The 10005-nt window shown below is 36.7% G+C and overlaps 1 long non-coding RNA gene across 2 annotated transcripts; it reads left to right on the top strand.

Moving 5' to 3' along the window:
* Positions 1-375: 375 nt before the first annotated feature.
* Positions 376-9378, top strand: LOC103556949 (uncharacterized). 2 transcript variants are annotated; one of them, XR_546328.2, is made up of 4 exons: positions 376-4541; positions 4626-4671; positions 5638-5696; positions 7735-9378. It is a non-coding gene; the product is annotated as an uncharacterized lncRNA (long non-coding RNA). The 2 variants fall into 2 exon arrangements; XR_011528469.1 differs by having other exon boundaries at positions 376-5696.
* Positions 9379-10005: the final 627 nt, after the last annotated feature.

Below are 10005 nucleotides of genomic sequence, written 5' to 3' on the forward strand. Positions count from 1 at the left end.
ATGGTTGCTGAGGAATATTTTGCAATGATAAGCCATTCGTTTTATTCTTACATTTGTATGTATTTATGTGTAGATACAGTATGCATTAAGGATGATACCACACTGGCAACTCGATGGCTATTGAAGTTGGAATTGGGAATGTTTTTGTTTTCTAAAGGCTTTAATAATAATTAAATTGTCAAAATATTAATACTTTATTAATTAAATATTAATTAAATAATAATAATTAATTGTAAAAAAACCAAAACTATTGGCTATCAATAATTTTAATTTAAAAATTGATTTAATTAATAATGTGCCTTTTAATTTTAAGAAATAGTTTTGAATATTTTAAGAGAAAAATAAACTATTTGAAAACATATGAGGAATAATTTTTCAATTTTTAAACACTTTAACTTGTATTTTTTTTTTTAAAGATTGACACCTGAGCTAACAACTGTTGCCAATCTTCTTTTTTTTTTTTCTGCTTTTTCTCCCCAAATCCCCCCAGTACCTAGTTGTATATTCTAGTTGTGGATCCTTCTAGATGTGGCATGTGGGACACCACCTCAGTGTGGCCTGACGAGTGGTGCCATGTCCACGCCCAGGATCCAAACCAGTGAAACCCCGGGCCACCGAAGCTGAGCACGAGAACCCAACCACTCCACCATGGGGCTGGCCCCTAACTCGTATTTTTGATACAAATATATCCACATTTGAACACTTTGAAAACAATTAGATTTACTTTTTAATTCTTTAAGTCATTGGAGATGAATATGTCAAGATTGTGATAAAAATAAAATAAAACAGAGCCCGCCTAGTTAGTAAAGTTCAGTGCTCACTGCTTCTGCTGCCCGGCTTTGCTTCCCTGTGGTGGAACCACACCATCCATCTGTCAGTTGCTGTGCTGTGGTGGCAGCTCACATAGAAGAACCAGAAAGACTTACAACTTGGATATATAACCATGTACTGGGGCTTTAAGGAGAAAATAATAGAATAAAACCAGAAGAAAATAGAGTCTTACTTTTTAAGCATTTCCCTCAAAAGTGAAGCTCAGAAAAGAAGACAATTGGGGGAAAAATAGAAAATTTACAAAGAAGCAGTCTGCTTACATTTTTAAAAGCTAGAAACAAAGCAAAAAGTTTCTCTTGAGTATGACCCACATAAAATCATGAATATGACATTATAAATTTTTTTAAATGATGATTTAATTATTGATCAAAACAAGGAAAATGAGCAAGAAAATTATTGTCATCAAACCCACAACTTGAATAGGTCATGTGAAATCCCTGAAAGTTCATATTCTTTACCAAATAAAGATTTAATTACGGGCTAAAATGATGAGAATGTATGTTAGCCTCCATTTGTACTTGGGCCCTGGTTCCTCAAATGTAAAGGATAGATCTTTCTTCTTCTTCCATTCTCTCTAAGCTCACTCCTTTTAGGTTTTTGTCCCCACAACCCCACTGAAACTACAGGGATGAGGTTACTAGTGTTCTGCTCCTGCCTATTTCCACGGTCAATTCTTAGTCCTCATCTTACTTGACTTTGTGGCAACCTACGATACAGTCGATCAGTCCCTTCTCCTTGACACACATTTTTGCTTTCTCCTAGGACACCATACTTCCTTGTTTTCATCCTATCTTATTGGATACTCCTCTTTTGCAGGTTCCTTTCTTCTCTCTGTCTTTTCAATGTGGGAGCACCCTAGGGCTCAGTCCTAGGCTGTCTCCTCTGTATCGGCACTCCTTCCTTAGATGATTTCACCTATTCTCATGCTTTTAAATACCATTTATGCTGACAACTTCCAAATTTATGTCTCCTCCCCAGGTTTTCTCCTGAACTTCATATTCAAATGTTCAACTGCTTAATTGCCATCTCTCCTAGGGTGTCTAATATGTATGTTATACTTAAGATGTCCAAAACTGAACTGCTGACTCTAACCCCCACAGTTGCTACCTCTGCAGTTCTATCTCAGTTAATGATAAACCCATCCTTCTGGTTGCTCAGGCCAAGCAACTTGCAGTCAGTTCTTGACTTTTCTTATTCTTTTATAGCTCATTGTGTTCATCCCCCAGTAAATCCTGCTGACTCTATTTTTAAAATATATCAAGAATCCAACCAGTTCTTAATGTCTCCATTGCTACCATCTTGTTCCACCCTATTATTATCTTTCACTGCACTAGCCTCCTAACTAGTCTCCTGTTTGTACCTTTGCCCTCTGTGGTGGTTTAAAATATATTCACAAACTCTGACTCTTCAAAAGATAGAACCTAATTCCCTTCTCCTTGAATGTGCGCTGAACTTGGAGACTTGCTTCAAATGAATAGAATAAAGCAACAGTGACAGTGTGCATCTTCTGAGGACTGGGTCATAGGAGCATTGTAGCTTTAGCCTCTTTCTCTTGGATTACTTGTACTGGGGAAACCAGCTGCCATGCTGTGAGGATACTCAAGCAACCCTGTGGAGAGAACCCATGGCAAGGAACAGAAGTTTTTTGCCAACAGCCAACAGGGAACTGAGACTTCTTGCCAGGGTCAGCCATCTTGGAAATGAATCCTCAGCCCCAGTCGAGTCTTGTGATGACTATAGCCACAGATGACATCTGACTGTAACTTCATGAGACACCCTGAGCCAGAATGACCCAGCTTAGCTGCTTCCAAATTCCTGACCCACGGAAACTGAGAAATGAGAGATGCTTATTGTTTTAAGCTGCTGTGTCTTTTGGAAATTTATGTAGAAATAGATAACTAATACACTCTCCTTTAATCTCTTCTCAAAACAGCAACCACATGGATGCTTTAACAATATGTCAGATCATGTCACTCCACTTCTTACAGTGGTCCCATGGTTCTCCATTTCCCTTACAGTAAAATCAAAAGTCTTTAATGACTGCTATGGACTGAGTGTTGGTGTCCCCCTACATTCATGTGTTGAAACCCTACTCCCTAATGTGATGGTATTAGGAGATGGAGTCTTTGGATTAGATATGCTTACAAGAATGGGATTAGTGCTCTTATAAGAGTACTAAGAGAGCTTCTTCTCTCTGCTTTCTGCCATGTGAGGATATAAGGAGAAACACCCTATCTCTGAAACAGGAAGTGGATCCTCACCAGACAACAAATCTGCTGGCACCTTGATCTTGGACTTCTCAGCTTCCAGAACTGTGAGAAATAAATGTTTGGTGTTTAAGGCATCCAGTCCGTGGTGTTTTTGTTATAGCAGCCCAAACAGACTCAGACAATGGCCTACAAGTTCCTGCAGGACATGGCCCCCTCTACTACTGTTTCCTCACTGACCTCATCTCCTCCTTCCCCTCCTCGCTTACTCAGCTCCAGCCACCCTGTTCTCTTTGATGCTCTTCAGACATCCTAGGAATACTCTCACCTTAGAGTCTTTAGTGGTTTCTCCAGCACAGCTAACTCTTTCATTTCCTTTGCATCTGCTCGAATGTTACTGTTCCAATGAAGTATGCTCTGTATATATTTAACACTGCACCCCTATCCCTAGCTCTGGGACTCCCCATGTCATTGGTCCTGCCTTAACTCACAGTAACATATGATCTAATTTATTTTTTTATGTTTGTATTATGTAGTGCTTATTGTTTTACCGTCTCCCTCTTCCAAAGAGCAGATATCTTTGCAAATTTTGGTTATTGATCTATCCCAAGTACCTAAAATAGTCCCTGGCAGATAGTAGGAGCTCAGTATATATTTGTTGACTGATTTGTTTTTTCTTAGAGTCTCACTTTTTAAGTACTTCGCTCAATAGCAGGCACCCACTCAATTTAAAGCACTGAATCCTGAAGTTTGCATGACCAATTTTAGGCTTTTAAAGGATATATGCAAACTCCATGAACATGGCCTTCATCATTCATTCATTCAACAAATATTTTTCCTTGAGTGTTTGTTAGATGACAGGCATTTTGCTTGGTCCTGGGACTACAATCATAAGTAAAACATAGCTGTAGTCTAAAGAGATTTATAGTTTAATAGGAGGAAAAAGACAGCAAACAGGAGATGGGGTATGATGGGAGCCGTGATTAGTTTAGATTCAGACATGTTAAATTAAGGATGCTTTGGAGGTATCCATGTAGAGATCAGTGGATCTGGAGTTTATGAGAGAGGTTTGGCAAAGACATGTAGATTTGGTGTCATTGTCAAATAGAAAGTGAATGAGCTCACTCAGGAAGAACGTACACAGTGGAAAAAAGGAGGTTAAGAATCTAACCTCCTCTAACGTTTACAATGGGAGGGAGAGGATATAGTAATAGGGGCTGTTCACAAATGTTCCTGTTCTTTTCCGTCTGGGTGTAGGGTACTATTGCATTTCTCTGAACTCTGCGAAGTTATGGTGTGCAACTTGCCTTGGTTGATGGAATGTGAGCAGAAGTGATGGTGTCTCTTCTCAGCAGGAGCTTTAAGGGGCAATACATGAGCCAGCTGGTTCCCTTCTCCTTGCCTTGACGGTTATGGAATGTGTTGAGATGGAGCCTCTGTCATCCTGTTTCCTTAGTGATTATCAATATTGAAGCCCCTCAAGACCTGTCCTGGACTTGCAGTGTGAGTGAGTAATAGACTTTTGCTGGGCAATGCCGCTGAGTTGTTTGTTCCCATACTATAACCTAGCCTGTCCTGTCATTCCAGGAGGGCTTCGAGCAAAGGAGACTTTCAGGGAGATTAAAAAAGAAAGGTGAGAGAAGGTTTCAAGAAAATGAAGATGTCAACTGCTTCACTGCAAGATATAGATTGAAAAGTGTTCATGATGTGGCTGGCATTTAGGAGGTCGTTTGTAATTTTAGGAAGTTAGGCAATGTGAAAAAAACACAGTCCCTTTCAAATGGTTAACAATCGAAGAAAAAAAATACAGGTCTGGGTTGTAGCTAAAGTGAGGCTCTCGCTGTTGCCATTTCTTTGCCTCTCATTCACCTCGCAAATGTCAGCAAGTGGCTTCTGACCTCACCACCTTCTTCCTTCTCTTCTCCCTGCTCACTTGGAACCTCCCTTCCTCTGTCCTCCTTCCCTCGCTTCCCTCCGTCCTGTCGCTTTAGAGTCCTGTCTCGCCTTTAGAGTCCATCACAGTTTCCTCCTCTTGGTGAAGCTTCTTAAAAGAGAAGCGCGTCATTTCAATTCACCCTTGACTCCTTCAGCCTACTGCAAATTGACTTTGGACCTCATTCATCTACAGAAATGACTCATGCCAAGGAGATTTTTTCATAAAAACCACACATAACTTTTTTTTTACTTTCTGCATAAATCTCTTTAATTTTATATTATGACACAGTACATGATGACTTGCTGAGTAGTTCATTTTGTATAGCCAAAGAGAAAATTGAACCTGTCAGTCAAACTGCATGGAATAAGAAATAATGTACTTTTATTAGCAGTAAGCAGAAACTTGTACAATAAAAATATTTTTGTATCACTTGAAATATTAGCATTGGTTGAAGGTTTTGAAGGTGTGCAAGGCAGCTTACTTTTTATTTTTTTCCCTTTTGGCTTGCAGTCACAATACTTGAGCACAAATGTAATGAAGCCTTGTTCAATTTGAGACTTTCCTATAGTAACACAATAGTATTACAAAGATTTTTCAAAGACATTTCCTCATTTATGTTTGAAACAACTCTTTGAAGGGTATTTAATTTCTCCCTGTTTACAGATGAAGAAACTGAAACTCAAAGAGGAAGATGAATTGCCACATTCACATTGCCACAGGTTGTGAGTATGTGTTTTCTGATTCCAAATTTAGGGCTGTTTCTATGCCCAGCTACTTGGATGCAGGGCATGTGCACAAGTAACAACAAAGATATAGTGGCTCTTCAAATTCATCTTAGTTTTTAAATTGACATTTTTCTTCAAACGTTATAAGACTATACATTTCCCATAATTTTGTTTTGGTTTTTTCTTTTTGGTGAGGGAGACTAGACATGAACTAACATCTGCCACCAATCTTCCTCTTTTTGGTGAGGAATCTTGGCCCTGAGCTAACGTCTGTGCCCATCTTCCTCTATTTTGGTATGTGGGTCACCACCACAGCATGGCTGATGAGTGGTGTGGGTCTGTACCTGGGATCCAAACCTGGGAACCCTGGGCCACCAAAACAGAATCTGCAAACTTAACCACTATGCCACTGGGCCAACCCTCATTTCCCACAATTTTAAGCTATTTTGATGCCTATCAAAATGTTATATATTGAATGAGTTTAGATATTAAATGAGTTTAGGTTGTCAATAAAGAGCCACCATATACGTTAACAGATATTCTTTCATGTCACTTTGCTTTGAACAGAGACAGTTACATTGCCTTTAACGTAGAGATGGGTGTTTAATATTCTTTGGCAATAAGAAGAGGTAAAAAAACTGTGGGTAGAAATGGTGGGAAAAATAACTGGATATGATTGTTATCTTAAATATAGCCACTAGGCTGTTAAGTTTCAGTCTGTCCTAAAATATTCATAACAAAATTTCATGGGCATCTCTGGCCGTTTATCAGCATCTATGAACCAACAAAACACTATCTGTAAGGCTGATATATATATATGATAAACTAAAATCTAGGCTCTCTAGATACCTTTTAAAGTTAAAGTAATAGATAAGTGAACACTCAGGTTAAAAAAATCTGGCTTTGCTTTTCCCAGTTCAAATTTATATTAATAACATTCTTCTCAAAGGCAGCCTCCTTGAGGATACGCATAGACTACTGGAAACAGTCAAGACAATAAGATTAAGAAGATTAATTTGCTGACTCAGCAAGAGAAGGAATTCAGGGAATTTGTTTCCAGAAGGGAACTAGAACAAGCAAACAGGATGAGCAGCCACTTATTGGAATAAATAGAATTTTTTAGTTTCATGCATATTTTAATTTGGGAAAAAGTGAGTTTTTTTCAGGAGTTAAGAGCATGATAAAAAGCCTGGAGTGGAAAGGACAGTGCTTGTGGGAGAGAATGAGGCCACCTGCCCCACTAGAGGAGGCGGACAGAGACAGTAAGGCCACTTACTGTACAGTAGAGCTGCTCCAGGTGTTGGAATGCATGTTGAATGCAGCAAAGAGCTGTACAAGTTTCTTTTCCCCCCAGTTTTATTTAGATATAATTGACATACAACATTGTACAAATTTAAGATGTACATCATCATGATATTATGATATCATTGATATATTGATATGTGATATATGTATTGATACATGGATATATGTATATATTATGAAATGATCACCACATTAAGCTTAGTTAGCATCCATCACCTCACATAATTACAAATTTTTTTCTTGTGATGAGAACCTTTAAGATCTACTTTCTTAACAACTTTCAAATGAACAATATATTATTGTTAATTAGTCATCATGCTGTATACTACGTCTGCTTGGCCTGATCCTGGGTTTACTGGAATTTGGAAGGAAGTAACCGGACTCTGGTAGATCAGCTATTACTGTTTTATAGAACTTTCATAGATTTCATAGACCAGTAGAGTTCTTAAAAGAATTCTTGAGAACTAACATATAGTTGTCACATATTTATTTTGCTAAAGAAAGAGGTTAAGAAAACAACAACAAAGAAGTAAATTACCACATATTATCTCCACTATTTCATAAAGGAATCAAACTTTAACATCAAATTAGTGGGAAGGACATACTCCCAGAGTAAAGAACTTTAAAATGAATAATCTTGGTGTTATTAAAGACTAACTGCATTGTCCTTATTTTTTCATTTCTCTCTCGTACCGGTAAAACTTGGTCACATACCTGCATGCCTACTCAGATTGATGTCTGAGATCTGAGCTAAGAGAACAGCATAATTATTCACGCCTAAGATGATGAGAACTTGGGAAAGGAGAAGAAAGAACAAGTGAAGGAAGGAAGATGATGATGGAAGAATGACAGCAGTTGGTGACAGACTAAATATAGAAGATAAAGGAAGAGAATGAAAGACACCTACGAAAATTACATTGTGACCTGATACAGTTTTTCATCGTTGCTATTGCACATAACATTGCCCTAATTCATCTCATAACAGATCCTTTGGGATGTCATATCAACTGATTGATGTCTTGCTATCTTCCTTCTCAGGATCAGAAAACAGAAATGCAATTTGCCAAACGTATGAGGATGGTGTTTTCATTAGTGATTGATGAGTTAAAATATATCTCCATCTAAAGCCAAACTGATCTTGAGTAAGATTTTAAAGGAGGCAAGAAAGTTGATTTTAAAGGTGGTTAGAAAGTTCACTTTAATGAATCATCATCGTATAGTCATATAAAGCTTTCACAGATTTTTTTAAAACAATTACCAAGATTTTAGAGTTTATTATTGATGTCTTGTTCTTGACTCTCGAGAATTGCCATTTAGCAATTGCCAGGTTTTACTGTTGTAGAGTTTCTGATTCCTTTTCTTCTTCAATGGAATGATGTTATGATATAAGTAGACATAAAACAGTTGTTATATTTGAGAAAAAAGAGCAAAGATGCTTTGTGACTTTGGAAATCATATTACAAGGTTACTTGCAAGAGGATATTTTGTTTAGGAAAGAAAATGCATTCTTTTTTTTTCAAGCAGGAGATTTATTCAAAAATAGTTAATGGCAAACGTGTTCTTTGCTGAATGTTAATCTACAGCATTAATTTAAGATGTTCTTAATCTGTGTTTCTGGACTTATTTTAAATGTCAAACTCTAGAAAGGCCAAACTGGCTCACTCCACTGCTACATAGCAGCTAGTATTGTCTTTGCTGCAGGGCATTTAAAATGAAATTTTGAGGTATATTGAAAAAAGTTACCAGTTCACTTACTATACAATGGCTTGGAATGTGAATACCTGAAAGGAGAAAAATTCAATAAATGGCCATGGAGTTATTTTCTGGAATTCACAACATAATAACAAGAAAAGGTTTGAGGCTTTGATCATAAAGAAAATAAGTCGTTTAATTTTACCCTTAGTACTGGTACACAGTTTCAGCATTCAGTGAGAAGTCTGCATCCATTTAAATAATTTAAACAGTTATTAAAAGAAAGTTGCAAGAAATAAATAGCATTTATATAAAAAGAAGACTGGGTTCAAGCTTTGAAATTTCCCTAAGAACAAATTTAAGCTCAGAACAGGATTTAGAATTTAGTAACAATTAAAGCAATTTCAATCCCTTAATCCTTTTGTGATAACTATATTCGTCATTTAACCATTTTACAAGGAAAGGAATAAAAATGTTAATGTTGAGTGGGGAGAGGTCAAAAAGGGGTAAAGAAGAACATACGTATGATGACGGATGGCAACCAGACTTTTGGTGGTGAATACAATGTACTCTACACAGAAGTCAAAATACAATGATATACACCTGAAATTCAATAAACCAATGTTACCTCCATTTAAAAAGACAGAAGTGTAATAAAATAAAAATAATAAAAATTTTAAAACGTGTCAATGTCGATTCCTATTAGCACTTGCGACTGAAAAATTTATTATATATTGTAAATATTTATCACCCCAAATAGCTATTTGGTTCACAATTTAGGTACTGAAAAGTAATGAAATACTTTTTTTATATTTCTAATCACTGGAAGAGCAGCATGAATCATTCTTCAAATATGAATACTTCCTTTTTTGACCTTTCTCAAAGATGTTTCAAAGTACAAGAATGCATTTTCCTTTTTTGTCTGATGTCTCCAGCACTTTACTCATCATCTCAAAAGTGATCGTTTTCTAAGTTGATCCTAGCCTTGCAAAGGGAACTCTATCTAGAGGTTTAAATACGTTATTAACTTAGGAAGTAAATTTACAACTATTCATACTGTTTTACCTAGTTATTACATTATTAAGAGTAAATGTCTTATTAAACTCAATAGGGAGCCACAAAATGAATAAACAAGATTCCTAAAGGAAGTACCTGAGTGCATATAAAATAATAAAAAATAAAAGTTAATGGCACTGGGAAGCTAAATCATATAAGTCAACCAAATTTATATTGAAAAGATGTTGTAAATATTAACTTCAATTTTCCCAGATTGCCATACGGAATTGCTAGTATTTGAAGTCAAAACAAA

The sequence above is a fragment of the Equus przewalskii genome, chromosome 17, assembly GCF_037783145.1.
Source record: "Equus przewalskii isolate Varuska chromosome 17, EquPr2, whole genome shotgun sequence".
Classification (NCBI taxonomy): domain Eukaryota; kingdom Metazoa; phylum Chordata; class Mammalia; order Perissodactyla; family Equidae; genus Equus; species Equus przewalskii.